Consider the following 16688-nt stretch of genomic DNA (forward strand, 5'->3'; position numbering starts at 1 on the left):
CCCTTGTCATCATAGTAGGACCGAATGGCTTCTTTGGCCCTGTCCATGGCTTCATACAAATAGCCCATTGCGGGCTTCTCACCATCAACCAACCGAAGAACCTTTACCAAAGGTTCTGTAACAGCGCACACCTCCTGCACTCCCGCCCAGAAGTCTTCCTGGTATGAAACTAGTCTGCAGACGGCCTCTCCTTCTGGTTTGCGGCTCATTGACGAAGCACGCCACTCCTCTGAAAGAAACATTCTCTTCAAATCCCACATAGAATTCAAGAGGGATTGAAGAGATATGAAACTCGTCGCAAACCGTGTAATGGCGGGGCGCACCAACTCTTTGTTGTTGGTGCATTTTCTCATCAAGCTAAGCACAGATGTGTGATTGTAAATAAATTTTGTGATGCTTTTTGATGAGTCAACAACCTCTTTGACAAAGGGAATTTTCCCAATGTCCTCTAACATCAAATCAATACAATGGGCAGCACAAGGTGTCCAAAATAAAGCAGGATGCCTGTCCATAAGCATTCTACCAGCAGCAACATAATTTGCAGCATTGTCCGTTATGACTTGGACAACATTTTCTGCACCCACCTCCAAAATAAACACATCCAGCAAATCACATAAAGTTCTTGCATCTTTGATTTGATGAGTTGCATCAACAGATTTGATAAACATAGTCCCCTTGGGACAACTAACCAAGAAGTTTATAAGGGTTCTCCCCTTTTGGTCAGTCCAACCATCTGACATAACAGTGCATCCTGTTTGTGCCCATGATGCCCTAAAATCCTCCAATCTTTGGGTGCAGTCACGCTTTTCATCTTGAAGAAGCCGGCCTCTGAAATCATGAAGAGAAGGGAGTTTGTACCCCGGGCCAACACTGGCAATAGCATCAACAGTAGGTTGGAAAAATGGATTATTCCTTATAATGCTGAAAGGAATATCACTCCAGAGGAGAAATTTTGTCATCAACTTGTCAGCTTTTTCTTTTTCAGTTCTTTTTAGCATTGAACCAATAGTTGGTTGTGAACCAGGTGTGGTTCGAGGAACAAAATATGATGATGCAGCTACCGGATTGACTGACGCTGCAGTAGAACCAGTGCCACTTGGCCCACTTCCTTCAGCTGACCTTTTTAGTTGCCTTTTGAGTTCTTCTTTGGCCTCTCTAGTGTGCTCTAATTCTCCCAATGCTCTCATGGCTTTTTGGATAATTTCAGCATTTGTCTTTAGACAGGGCCCCACATCACGTCCAGGGATTTGTGCAAGGTGGAACTTCAACCTGTACACCCCCCCGAATATTTCCTTTCCACACAACTTGCAATACAAGTTTTGTCTATCATTCGGAGTTTTAGGGTCACCATATTCCCAGAAAGGATCCAATTTCCTTGGCATGTTTGTTTTTGAATTTTGAATTTGCAAACCTATGGAAAAATAAGGATTAGGAAATAGGAATTTAGGATTACATAAATGATAATACAAAATTACAAATTACAATTTAGCATTTGCAAAATTACAAGCTAATTATTTCCAAAATCCCAATTTCTAAACCCAAGTTACCCAACCAAATGCCAAAAAACAATGAAAATTCAAAAAAAATAAACAATGTTTAAAAAAAATGAGAAAATAAAAATAAAAAATTGGTTCTCATAGTCATAACAAATTACCCATCCCAAATCAATGAAAAATTTCAAAAAATTCTTTAAAAACAATGAAAACCAAAGTTTTTATAGAAGCAAAACCAAAAAAAATTAATCTACATACCTCTTTTATGGACAAATTGGTGATCTTGGCTTGGATTCCTCTTAAAAACGCTTCGATTCGCTCCCAAATCCGACGGAAACCCTTCAGCTCCTCTCCCTCACCTCTTCTCCTCCTCCTCCGCGCGGCGACAGCACAATGAATTAAAAAAAAATCGAATTTGCCATATAAAACCCCGCTGCCCGCGCCCTCCACGATTTTTTCACTAAAAATCGCGATTTTTTCGAAAAAATCGCGATATTTTCAAAAACTCGCGATTTTTTCGATAAAAATCGTTATAAAAAAAAGTGGCGATTTTTACGCATAAAAATCGCGATTTGATCGGGTAAATGAAAAAATCGCGCTTTTCCGATAAAATCGCGATTTTAACAACACTGCATTCAACACACTTATTGAACATACCTTTAACACTTCACTTCCAAGTTTCCAACACTCTCCTCCAATGAATCTGATTCTTTAACCCTTCATGTTATGACAACCCCTCACTTCTGTCCCACTTCGCACCTTAGTCCACACTTAGAGACACAACCCGACCTCTCTAGGATTCATGAAACAACTCGCAGAACTCAAAGATACTGCGACCCTCAACACAGTGGCAAGACAAACCTCTTGTCACCTTCCTCGGGGTCTCGACCCTTTTCAACAAGCACAAAAATCAAGGGCAAAGATAACTAGATCATAGGCACAACTCAGATGTATGTCATACACAAAAGTAGCCCTAATCTAGGGCATAAACCAACACAGGAATAGACCTCCAAAAGCTCACTTACCTGACCTTAACATTGGCACAAAAATCAGACATAATGTGTTCTCATACCTGGGCATAACTCGGCCTTCAACAGACTTGCAGTGATCATGCATGCTCTGGATTCGTTCTTCTTTAAGGCCTGAGACTACCTGAGGTTATTCACACTCCTTTCTTGGGCAGATCACTTGAGAAGATATGCTTGGATGGATGATGCCAAATGATCTCATCTCATCTCTATATATAGTGTTCTTAGTGGAGTTCCTTGGCCACCATGGGTCACCACTTATGCTCAAGCCGAACTAAGCCAAATATATGCTTAAACACCATTTTCTTTAGTGATAAAATTTCTTTCATTTATCTTTTCCCACACCATTGAAGCCCTAGGTGCCCCTTAGTCCATCAACAGTGCCCCTCGTGCATCCAATGAATAAACAATCAATTTCCACTTGGGTCTTTTGCCCATTGCTTTGGGTACAAAGCCCATAGCTTGGGTACATTACCCAAAAACCACATTTTGTGGGTCAACTTCTCACAAACCCAATACCTCGGGGGTTGTGGGAGTACCTCCCAAGCTACACATTTCAACATCTTATGCTTAGAGGCAACTAGCACAATTTTTTATGTTCATAACTAGAGTCCTCATTGGATATTGGAGTACAAGACTACCGAGGAAGCATTCAGAGGAGTGAAGCCAAAGGTTAGTCATTTGAGGATCTTTGGTTCTCTAGTATATGTTCACGTGCCTAAGGAGAAGAGGTAGAAGCTAGAACCTTTTGGAAATAAGGGTACTTTTGTGAGATATAGCAATCTACATTGCAGGACAACATCATGTTGAGGCTACTCGAGATGTTATTTTCGATGAGGAAGTAGCCTTCAGGAAGTCTAGAGAGTCCCACATGGAGATTGATAATGAGATGGAGACTCTGAAGGATGTAGGTACTAGTCCTTCCATTCTAGTTGTTCATCCTTTAGATGATTAGGAGGAACCAGTTGAACTAGTGAACCCATTGAAAAATGTTGCAGGAACTAGGCAGAGGCTAGCATGGCTTTGTGACACTTTGCAGGATGCAAAGGGACGTACAACTCCTTGTGGTAGTTTTAGGGAAATCAAATGACCACAGAGGTACTTAGGTTATATGGCATTGACGAGCCACATCATTGATTCTGAGCCTTCCATTTATGAGGAGGCAACAGGTAAGTAGGTTTTGAAGGATGCCATGATGGAGGAGTACCAATCCATCATGAAGAATGATGTGTGGAAAATAGTTTCGAGACCAGAGGGGAAGTCACTATAAAATCAAGCATGCAACATTGAGAAGTAGAAAGCGAGGTTTGTGGCGAGAGAGTTCTCCCAAAAAGAGGGAGTGGACTATGATGAGAGATTTTCTCTAGTCGCTAGGTACACTTCTATTAGAACTATTGTTTCTCCTAAAGATACATCAAATGGATGTAAAGACCACATTTCTCAATGGTGTGGTTGAGGAGAAATTGTACATTGAAGGCTTTGAGGTACATGGGAAGGAATCCCATGTTTGCAGATTGAAGAAATTTTTGTATGGACTCAAGCAGGTACCAAGGGCATGGTATTCTAGGATTGATGGATACTTCATGAGTTTGGGCTTCACCAAGAGTGTTGCGGATCTGGACCTTTACTACATGGTTGTTGATGGTGATCCTCTGATCTTGGTGCTATATGTTGTTGATTTTTTCATCATAGGGGCAAAGAGACTCATCATGGGGTTCAAGAGGGAGTTAGCCTTAGAGTTTGAGATGAAGGATCTTGGCCTAATGCACTATTTCTTGGGATTGGAGGTGTGGTAGAGACTAGATGAGATCTTCCTCAGACAAGGGAAGTACATTGTTCAAATTTTGAGGAGATTTGGTATGATGGACTGTAAGTCCATTGATACACCTATGACGACCGATTTGAAGAAGCTGAGTGATTCCGCTTCAGATTTAGATTTGGTGGATTCCACTATTTATAGTTAGTTGATTGGATCCTTGACATACCTGGTTAACATTGGGCCAAATATTTGCTTTGTCTTGAGCACCCAACTAATATATGGTTGAGCCGAGGTAGATACATTGGGTTGCAGAAAAGCATGTGTCGAGGTACCTGCATGGTATAGTTGGATATGGTTTGAGATATGTCTCAGATGGTAAAGTGAAGCTACAGGGATATACAGATTCAGATTGGGTTGTGAGTGTAGAGGACAAAAAGAGCACATTAATGTGCTTCTTCAACTTGGGACCGGCTATGATATCATGGTTTAGCAGGAAGCAAACTTTTGTAACACTCAGTAAAACAGAGGCAGAGTATATCGCAGCCAATGCCGCAAGTCAAGAGGTAGTATGGCTTTGAAAGTTACTTGCAGGGCTATTTTATCAGGAGTTTGAGCTGACCTTGATATTTTGTGATGATCAATATTGTGTCAAGATTTCAAAGAATCCAATTTTTAATTACAAGTCAAAGCATATTGAGATCAAATACCACTTCATTCGAGACATGGTGCAAAGAGGAGCAGTAGAGCTCCAATACATATCCACAAATGAGCAGATTGCAGACATTCTCACAAGCCTCTGCCTAGAGCAAAGTTTGTATACTTCAGACTCCAGAGACAAGCTCGGTGTGATGTAGAATGTAGGATCGGGAAACCATCTCTTGAGATGCTAGAAGGACTTGGCTGTGTCATTTGACTAGGGGAGATGGATACACTCACCTGAGAATTTACTGGGATTTGATCAAGTTTGAATTTTGACCAAGTTGACCGAGTACAGATCTGACCACAGGCTGAGTTGACAGCAGGGCCAAGCTTGATTGCAAGTTGAAATGTTGATTGTTGACTAGCGTTGACTTTTGTATTTTTCGCTGGTTTGACCATTGTTGATTAGTTGGAAATTGACCAGGTTTGATTGGTATTTGAACTAGGATTTTGGCACATATTTCTAGACAAATTTGGATTTGTAAACCTTGCTAAAGAAAACTTCTCCTAGAAGAAGAATTGTTGGGTTTTCTCCCAAGTTTGGCTTTCCCGAGGAAAATTTGTTGTCTCTATTGTGCATGGTTGTCTGTTTATGATCTTACTATTTTCGCTGCATTTACTATTAAGATTTTCTATGTATAATTGCTCAATGATGTCAATGGCATAAGATAAATTGTTAAAGATCATTAGGTAGTAATTATTAGATTGGAAAATTGGTTTCTATTGTACATCTTGTAGAAAAATCAACAATGATCACTCCATCAAAACCCTAAATATCAAACAAGTAAACCCCCCCAAGTGTGAATAGCTACCAAGTGAAGTAGGGCACTCAAGCATTTAACCTTAAGTTGGAGAAAATAGATTAAATTAACCATGGAATGCTTAAATCAACCTCAACATGTGTGCAAAAAGATTAATGCTCTAATAAAGCCATAGTCACCTCTCAGTGGTCACCCATTGATTAAATCAACATAAACATATGTGCCAATAGGGGTCGACACTCCAACTAGTGTTGTACCATGCACGAGTTATGTCTCCTAGCAAATACCACCATGATAACAACATAATGACAAAATAGAAGCTCCACCTAGGTCACTACTTAAGGGGCGCCACCAAAGAACTCATTAGGGAAATTTTGAGGTAAAAATGGGCTTCAAAACAAAAACTCTACCATCAGAATCAACTTTACAAGAACCAATCACATTGCTCGAGTTAAAAATGTTTATTGTCACATTCTAAATGGTGGATGACAACACATAGCCTTGGTAATGTTGCATGTAAAGTATTCATAATGAGAAAAATACTTATAAATTACTTTTGAATATAATATAAATGTATTGAAAAGGTAAAGTACTTCTAAATATATAGAAATCAAGTACTGATTCAAAATTCGAAAAACATAATACATAGGTTATACATATTATTCACACTATTTTTTAAATTAAATAAAACGTCATGATTTTCTAGCTTCAGAATGTCTTCTACATTGGGTTGGTGTCTTAGCATGTAGAAGATATTTGATTGCCTCTTTAGGTGCTTGCTTCGTGGAGCAAGTGATTTTACAATTTCTTTCCTAAGATTAACTAAGAAAAGTACAATAATTAATTTAATTAATTATTGTGGACTATTAGGCCAAAGTTCTAAGGATAAATAATTAAATTATTTAAGTGACTTAGATATAATCTCAACCGTTGATCTCAAGTGAGGCTTAGGATTTAATCCTAGCCATTGATCACTTAGGAGATTAGAGTTAAGGATATTGGCTTACTAATATTATAAAATAAGCCTAAGGGAGAGGTGAAGACACATTATGTTGAGGAAGTGATTTTCTCAAGAGTGAGAGGCCCAATTAGATGGAAAAAAAGTGAGGAGAATTGTAGCAGGGAATTTCGGGAGAAAATTTCAGGGAAGCCAAAGCTAGGAAAGATAGAGGCTGAGTTAGTGGGAGACGAGGGTCGAAATATACAGAGGCTGAATTTCTCAAGTGTGCAAGGGTCATACGAGGGAAAAGAGAGGGGCCAAATTACTCGTTAGTAGTGAGAGGGGCTAAATTTTCCAGAGGTCAAGTTTCTTCAATAGTGTTGATTTTCAAGGGTCGATTTCCTTGAGGCCAATTTTCCTTATGTTCCCAGTGGTTTAATTTTTTTCTGTATTCTCTATGGGTCTATGACCAAATTTTCTTGAGAAATTTAATGTGAAAGAAGATTGTGTTGGGCACAATTTTGCTATTGTAGTGTGATTGATCTCCCCATCTTATTTCCATTGCATTTTATTTTTGAACGTTAATATAACAATGTGTTTGTTTTATCAACAATTTCAAAAATATTTGAGATAAATATTTTATGGGCTTTAATAGAACTGTTGAAATAAAATAAATAAGATTTGGTATAAAAGAATTAACATGGTATCAAAGCAATGAATTTTTTGTGAGGGAGATCATATATCACAAGGGTGCTACGACAATGAATTATTTTTTTGCAACGAGGGTTTTGTGGCTAAAGTCGATCTGGTAACATGGCATCATCAAGTCTGAGGTATGAAGACAAGTTGGAGGGGGCTGTAAATGTGAAAATTTCAACTATTGCAGCAACTGGAAATTATTCTTCTAGCTGTAAATTTAATTATGAAATTTATTTGCTACGACAAACAATGAATAAAATCACAACTGCAATTTTCACCATAAAGATGTGCGGAAAGTAAAATGTTGGAAACTAAGAAATCCTAGCACACAAAATTTTTGACACTGTTATTTTTGGACAATTGTCCTTGGAAAAACCGAATGCGGGAAAAATGGTGCAACAGATGAAGGTTTTATTATTATTCTGCAACAAAAAATCCGAGTACAATAATTTGGATGTCAAACTAACAATCCAATCTCAGAGAATCACTGGCAAAATTCTTGTGATGATTTTTTCCTCACCCCACAGTTGATTTCAACTCCCGAAATTGACCCCTCTACAATTCACAATTCCTTCTGCGTCAGCCTCTGCGCAGGCCTTGATATTGCTGCCTTTGGAAGCTCCTGAAATCTGCAACTTTGCTTCTCTCTGACTCTGGCACTGATTCACTAGTCCTCCTGATCAAAATCCTAACCACCAGCTAGATCGAACTACTCTACTGTTGTTGCCTGGACAATCCTTGCGCAGTCCCTCTGGGAAAATTCACACTCCCTCTCACTGCCTCTTCCGGAATTGGAAGACTTCCTTCGGAAATGCTGCTAACCTCCTCTACCACTTGCTACTCACCCTCTGGCTCAATCTCCTCTACTAGATCTTTGCTACTGAGAAAATCGAACTGCCTGGGCAAATTGAGTATCTGCACTAGTGTATTCTCCATCTACCCATCGACCTCCTCTTATAATTTCTAATTGGGACTCCAACAACCAAGATTAAAACATAATCGATGGCTAAGATCATATCTGGATCGATCTGTGTGAGTTTCTAGATGATTCATACCTTATCTCAATTAATTCTGATTCATTAACCAGTGTTCGTAAGTTCAGACTTAGGAAACATTAAAAAATAGGTTAATAATCTAATTGAGATACTTCTAGGTGGAATTCCGAGAAACGATTTTGTGTTATTTAAAACTATTGTGTTTTAGCCTCTCCATAAAGTTTCGAGACTCAAACACCTTCGATGCTACAAAAACTAACACTCCCTCTTAGTGAGGAAGGTGTTCTCTCTAGTGTTGCACATTCTGCCACAACACCCTATCTCTATACCATCCTCCGTCTTGTTGCTGATGTTTGGCTACTACCCACCAACCACTGTGCAACTCTGATGTTGCATTTGTGCTGCAGCGGATATTGCCATATTGCTACCAACTCTGCATTTGCATTGCAACTCCCTCTCATATGTTACTACTGCAACTGCAACAACCGCAACTGAGAAGCATCTAAAATATTTTTCCCCTACTACTGAAATGGGTTCTCCACCATACCCATCTGTTCTCTGAAATAGACGAACTTAGCTCTCCCTAGAGCTTTCGTGAGTATGTCTGCAACCTGCTCATCTGTGGGAACATACTGTAGCTGGATCGCTCCACGCTGCACACAATCTTTGATGAAATGACACTGAATATCTATGTGTTTCGACCTGTCATGAAACACTGGACTCTTAGAAAGCTTGATGCAACTCTGGTTATCACAGTGGAAATTGGTCGCTTCCATCCTTTCCCTGAACATGCTTACTAGCAGCTTCCGGAGCCATATAGCTTTGCATGTAGTTGTGCTTGCTACCATATACTCATTACTACTGACTTTTGCTTCCTACTGCACCATGAGACCATCCCTGATCCAACGCTGAAGTATTACCCAAAGGTACTTTTTCTGTCCACTAAACTGCTTACCCAATCTGCATCTGTGAACCCACATAGTCTGACGTCATCTCTTCGGGTATATTTCAACCCATACTCGATTGTGCCACACACATACCTCAAAATGTGCCTCGCTGCTATCCAATGTACCCTCTTCGATTCCACCATAAACTGACTGAGGTTATTGACTGCGAAGCAAATATCTGGCCTAGTGTTGACTAGATACATGAGAGAATCGATGAGTTGTCTATACAAGGTGGGGTCAACATCCTTGTCGTCTGACGCATCTATCTTCTTCCAGTTGGTGATCATGGGCATAGACATGGGTCTACAATCTTGCATTTTGAACCTCTTCAGAATATCTATAGCATATCTTCCTTGACCAAGGAAGATCTCCCCATCCTTCTGCCATACTTCCAATCCTAAGAAATAGTGCATCAAACCCAAGTCCTTCATATCAAACTGTATTGTCAGGTTCCTCTTGCAGTCTTCTATGAGCCCAAATGACCCTGTCAGGAAGAGATCATCCACATACAATATTAAGATGAGTGGCTCATCCTCTACCATCAAATAGTAAAGGCTGAGATTTTTGTCATTCTTAACGAATCCCATCTGCTGCAAGTAGCTATCAATTCGACCATATAATGCCCGTGGGAGCCTGCTTGAGCCCGTATAGAGCTTTCTTCAGCTTGCACACATGAGTGTGCCTCTCATGAGTCTCGAAGCCCTTTGGTTGTTCTATGTACACTTCCTCCTCTATCACCCCATTCAAGAATGTTGTCTTGACGTCCATCTGGTGAATTTTCCATCCCATCTGAGCTGCTAGGGATATAACTGACCGAATAGAAGTGTATCTGGCAACTGGGGCAAAGGTCTCCTCATAATCTATCCCTTCTTTTTGCACATACCCCTTTGCCATGAATCTAGCTTTGTACTTCTCCACGCTGCCATTTTGCAGCATATTTGATCTTGTAGATCCAATGGGAACCTACAACTGACTTGCCCTTAGGCCTTGGCACCACCTCCCAAACATCATTTGTCATGATAGAGCTGTATTCTTCCACCATGGCATCTACCCACACTTGATGTTGTGCAACTTCTTGAAAACTAGAAGGTTCTGCAACCTGAGCTACCAATGCTTGGTACCTGTTACGCTGTCTACGCTCTCTCTTGTTTGTCCTAGGTGTTCCAATAAACTCCTCTACATCTCTCAATGTTTGACGAACCTCTCTGCTGGCTCGACCACTAGTGGTGGGAGGTTCAACCAACTCATCCTCATCCTGCCTCTACTGCTTCGTCTGCTATGAACTCATTGGATCTCTTGTACCTGAGGAAATGTTGGTACTAGTCACTGTGCTAGATCCCTGTGACTGTCCTATTGGCGGTCCCACTGGCTGCCCCTGTTGCTGGACCAATGGAGCTTTTGCTAGCTGATTCTGATCACTTGTAGGCATCTCACGAGATCTTTTGAAAGCTCGGTCCTCCATAAACTTTACGTCCTGTCTTACTATAATCTTCCTGTTGCTAGGAATGTAGACCCTATATGCCTTTGAAGTTTTGCTATACGCAACAAGAAACCTCTTCTCTGTAGTCTGATCCAATTCGGTGCGCTTCTCATCTGGCACATGACAATAAGCAATGCTACTGCAGATCCTGAATTGACTAACTTTCGGCTTCTTCCCTGTGAAGATTCCTTTTGGCATTTTCTTCCCCAATGCTCTATGAGGAGTCATGTTTTGAATATACACTGCTATGTTACATGCCTCTGCCGATAGAAACCTGGGCAAATCCTGGTCATATAACATTGCTTTTGCAGCCCCAACTATAGTTCTATTTTTCCGCTCTGCTACTCCATTATGTTGTGGATTGTATGGAGTTGTCCACTCTCTTCAAATGCCTTTCTTCGCACAAAAATTTGTGAAGTCCTTATCACTATACTCTCCACCATTATCTGAGCAAAGCACCTTGATCTTTTTCCCTGTCGCATTCTCCATGAGAGCCTTAAACTCTTTGAAACAATCGAAGACCTCAACCTTGGTCTTCAAGAATTAGATCCAGGTTTTCCTAGAATGGTCATCAGTAAAGGTGACAAAATATTCGGCCCCACTGAAAGCTCTAATGGACATCGGGCCACAAATATCTAAGTATATAAGTCCTAACACACCCTTTGCTTTGTTGTCACTTCTTGGGAATGTTGCCTTAACATATTTCCCAAGCATGCACCCTTTGCACACATCATCGTGTTCTGTGCCAAGTTCTGGAACCCCTGTTACTGTTTCTCTGAGCATCTTGAGTGCTCCATGATGTAAATGTCCCATTCTCCTAAGACATAGCTCATTCAGTTCCTTCCCACTGCTACTATCATTGCCAATCAGTGTCATTAGAGAATCGAGTTGCAATCTGTATAACATGTTGCTTCGAACTCCAATCTATCTTACCCTCTTCTAGCTTGTGTGTTTGACAAATACCTTTTTCCCTACGAAGTGGACATCATATCCCTTTTCTTGTAGCTGGGATACTGAAATCAGGTTCATACCCAATCCTGGCACATGTAGAACATCTGTAGTGTTAGAAAATCAAAAAGGCAGAAATATTTTCTTATACTTGATAATTACTTGTGATGTTCTTGATTTCTTATTAGCTCTATTACACAGGACCGCTTTCGAGAGATGCGAAACCTGTTCCAATGCTTCCCAGGAGCTTTGGAACTATATGGGAACATTCTCTTTTCAACGGGGGTTGGGGAAAGTTCTGGGAGCTTTGAAGACAATTTTTTTTGGAGTTCCAACGTTCCAACCACCATTAGACACTTGGTTGTGTTTGATTCTTGTCTGTGTGACTTGTTTGAGTCTTGTCTATGTGATGGTTGTGTTTTAGCGCCTATTTTTTTGAGATAAAAATTGGTTAGTGTGTAATCCTTGTCTATGTGACATCAACAACATGTGATGATCATTTCATTTCCAAATGTGTGTCAAGTGGATGATTCTTCTTTAGATTATGACTTCATTGTTACAAATGTTACAGAACAGAGTTGAATTGAGATGAATGAAAGAGATCAGAGGACGCAGAGATTTTTGATGCAGAAAGTAATTTCTCCCTAGCTGAGAGGGAGTGTTAAAATTTGACAGCTCAGGGATGAATTTCTCCTAGAAGAAATCATATCTTTCAGTTTTGTTTGAACCACCTATAATGAAAGTTCATTTCTAACAATTCTAATATGTCTTTCCAAAAATAGCAAGTCACATCTCAATTTGGAAGTGACTTTCCAAAAATAGAAATTCATGTCTAAATGATCAAGGATGATCTCGACATATGGAATCCATTTTAAAATCAAATCAATCATGATTATACAAGTCAAGAATTAATATTTTATCCTTACTAGTATTATTATTATTATGATAATATTATTTATAAAATTGTTTAAAGTCATTCACCTTTAATGGATTAATAAAAACAAATTATCTCATGAAATAAGTAAATTAAATTGAGAATCTGTTACTTGGCAAATTGAACCTCTTTCTTGGAATAAAATAGTAACTCCGCACTGAAGAGATTGTAACTCTCTCTCACTAATTCAATGTATGGCAAAAGTGTAACTTATTAAATGCACTTGTAACACCCTCATTCAATTCAATTTGTAACTCTTACCAAATATTCTCTCATGTCTGAGTGTAACTCTCTATCTCCATAATTCAAATTGTAACTCCTCAAGACAAGTCTACCCCTCTCTCTGTTCTTGGGATGAGTTACACTTCTCCTCAAGAAACTCCTCCCTCATGGAATTTGATTCTCCTATTATTGACTCAAGGCATGAATTCATTTTGTAACTCCTCTCCCTTCTCATCTATTTAAGCAAGAGCAAGTGAGAGTTGAGAGGAGCGTGTACAATGTGAAAGAGAGTTAGTGTTGAGTGTGTGCAAGAGAAGTGTGAAGGACAAGATTTGATCAAGAGAAGGAGATCTTCAAGCAAAGAGCAAGAGCACTTCAGTTGCAAGTTCATTAGGCATTGATGACTTTATTCATTCTCATTCTCTCTCTCTCTATACTCTGTTAAACAATTGAAGAAATCTAATAGAAGAAGAATCATTTGGGTTTCCCCTTATGGGTTTTTCCCTGGTCGTTGGACCTAACTGTCTGTCTTATATTTGTGCTTGGTTGTCTTCATATGATCCTTAAGTTTATGTTCTGTCTACAATTGCTGACCTCAAAAGTTTTGAAGAAATCTGCATTCTAAGTAATTGCAACAACATAGAAAATTCAGTTTTCTACAAAGTACATTCAGTTCCGTTCAAATTTCTGCAAAGTACATTCAATTTTCTGCATCGAACTTTTAAGTTTTTGCAAATAATTTTTAAATTCTGCATAGAACTTTTAGATTTTAACATCTTGGTCAAGGGTCATAGCTTTTGGAATTCGTTAATCGAAGTTCTATAAGAAGAGAAAAATTCTTGTGGGTATTTTTCTCAGTTGGAGAGGTCTTGGTCCTCGCTGATCGCCTACATCTTGTGTCCTATTGTCTCATTGATTTTATTGTTTGGTATTTGTTTGGTGATAAAGAACACTAATAATAATCAAGTGTAAAAAGAAGCTAATCAAGTTAAGTAAAAATGCATCACAAGCAGTTATCAAAGTAAGAGAAATCACTTGATCTTGCTGCCCCTAGATTTCTCAACATGGTTTCAGTGCTAAGGTGACAAGATAAGGAAAAGCAGCTTAAAGGACACTCAAGGGCCGAAGCACTAGAAAAGCATCTAAGAAGCATCAAGAAGTTTGATCAGGAGAGAAAAAGAAGCCTAATACCTAATGAAGAAAGAAGAAGGAGAAACGAAGCATCTTAGATCTATTTTTGGGCTATATTCCTCCACACATGCAAAGATTAGGGCATCATCTTGTAGCAGAAAATTCTGAAGTATAAGCTACTCCAAGAGAGCCAAAGTTTTGGGGCAAAATAAGTCTCCCTTGCAAGCCGAATTAATAAGAAGAAGATTCCATCTCAAGCGAAGGAGAAAGGAGACAAATCCATCCATCTTCTAGTCACACGTATGAACTAGGGTTTCTACAGAAGAAGCCGAAATTGCAGTCTTGCAACAACAAGCTGAAATTTTGAAGAAGGGTCGAAATTTGAAGTTGTAAGTTTGACAAGCGTGACTGGAAGGAACTAAGAAGACCTCAAAACCCTAGCTCATCCATAGAAGAACTACACATTGAAGCATCTAAAAGTCTCTACATACTAGAGAAGTAGGAAGAAGCATAATCATCATCATCAAGGAATCGAGGTGATCTCCCTCTCGTTGGAGGATCACTTTTGAAGGAAGACATCTTCTATCATCATCAAAATCAAGAAGGCATCAAGTTGAAGATATTAAAATCAACGAGCATCTTCACTCGTCAAGTAAGTATCTTTATATATATATCTAAATTTGTTGAAATGACTTTATTTTGCAAGGAGAGCAACAAATTGGTTGGGTCATCAAACTTTCTTGCATGGAAGAAGAGGACATATTTGATCCTCGTAGAGAATAAAGTCGTTGAACATGTTAAGGCTACAATCACTAAACCTCCAAAGGAAGAAGCTCAAGCTCTAGCAAAGTATATGAAAGGGGAAGTAAGGGCTCAAAGGATTCTCATAGAATCTATCAAGGATACCCTCATAGCTTATGTATCAAAGTTGGAGAAATATATGACATGTTTATAGAATTGTTCTCCGTAAGTACTGCAGGAGAAGTGATACCTTTGAGAAACGAGCTATACAAATTGAAGATCTCAAAGGAAGATGGAATAGCCTCATACTTTATGAGGGTGTCAGAAATAAGAGACCAACTACAAAAGTTGGGAGAAATAATGTTTGATAAGGAAATGACCACCATGGTGCTCAATGCACTACTAGAGGAATGGGGCAACTTTACATAAAGCATCGATGGAAAGAAGGAAGCTACCCCATTCAATGAACTTTGGTCACTAAGCAAAATTGAAGAAACCAGGTTGAAGGAAAAAAGTGATGTAGGATCAAGCGAGCAAGCACAAGCATTTGATGTCATGGCTAAGACAAAAGGAAAGTTTGGTCCTTAGAAAAAAGAACAAGAAGAATATGTCAAAGACCCAATGCTATGGTTGTCAAGAATATTGGCACTAGAAGAGAGATTGTCCAAAATTCAAGAAGGACAACAAAAGGAAAGAAAGAAATGAGGCTCATATCACTGAAGAAGTGGAAGAACCTGATGAAAAGAAATCCAAAGGGATAGATCTTCACTATTAGGGTTTCTCCAATACATAGCAAGGAGAAGTGGGAGGTGAAAAGACCTCCACCATGGTAGTCAAGATGAGAAGCATTATGATGAGATGCATCTTAGTAAAAGATGGCATCATACTAGAAGCATACCGTTGAAGCAAGAGCTCATGATATCATTAGAAAAGCTTGAAAGAATAGTTGAAGTAGAATTCTACATGGATGTAGTAGTCATCATATAAAGGAAGTAGCTCTTGGTAACCTCATTGAAAGCATAAGTACTTATGGGTAGAAGAAAGTCGTCTTGCATAGAGTTCATCAAACATCATCATTAGAAAGGAGCACTTGCAAAATGAGGATAATTAAGATCCTCCGTTGGAATCTTCTCTAGAAGGTTCATCTCTTGAAAGAAGCCAGTGTCTTGCTGAGAATTCCACCTTGGACGGGATCTATTATTGGAATGATGACAAAGGAATGCAGCAGGTCAAGATGGTTGAAGTACATTCAATCATGGAAAAGGAAGCTGTCGAAGGAAGCCTAGATGAACAAAAGAAGAAAAGAGGTATGTATGCTTACGTTTGACAAAGTCATGTCATCATGTAGTTGCAGAAAGCATGGGTAAATGCTCTACTTTGAGAGCATGTTCAAGGATCTCTTTCTTTGGAAAGATGCATGAAGGCATGGTTCACATATTGACTAAATGAAATCAACATAATATGTCCTCATATGGAATATGAGGTGGTTGACAAAGATGAAGGAACTATGGATGGAAGTTCCTGGGGAGCAATATGTGAAGAAAGAAATAAGAGATCATGAAAGATGCAACTATGATCATGTAGAAAAGAAAATCAGCATTCGATGACTAGAAGAATTGACTATGCCATCTCCATGGAGAAGAAGATTGTGATAAGGTCTATAAATAAAGGAGACCCTTGACATATGAAGTTTTGGAGATGTGTCTTTGAGTATGCAGGATGTTGCAGGGAAGCAAGATGTCATGATGAAAGGCCATCATAAAAGGTAATTTTGATTTGATGTTCATTTTTTTTTTTTTTTGAACAACATCTGGATGGGTTAATGCAAGGCTACTGAAAAGGAGTTATAGATGTCACCTACAACTAGCACCCATGTGATGGGATGGAAGATCCTTAAGGAAACATGATGTG

At 39.2% G+C, this 16688-nt stretch overlaps 1 protein-coding gene across 4 annotated transcripts in view; it reads left to right on the forward strand.

Moving 5' to 3' along the window:
- The window catches only part of LOC149187912 (putative E3 ubiquitin-protein ligase RING1a), a 155012-nt gene that overhangs the window by 122671 nt on the left and 15653 nt on the right, over nt 1–16688 (forward strand). The gene's annotated exons all lie outside the window — the stretch shown is intronic.

The sequence above is a fragment of the Pinus tabuliformis genome, chromosome 3_1, assembly GCF_031772625.1.
Source record: "Pinus tabuliformis cultivar Carrire ecotype Pingquan chromosome 3_1, CPIR1, whole genome shotgun sequence".
In the NCBI taxonomy this organism is placed as follows: Eukaryota; Viridiplantae; Streptophyta; class Pinopsida; order Pinales; family Pinaceae; genus Pinus; species Pinus tabuliformis.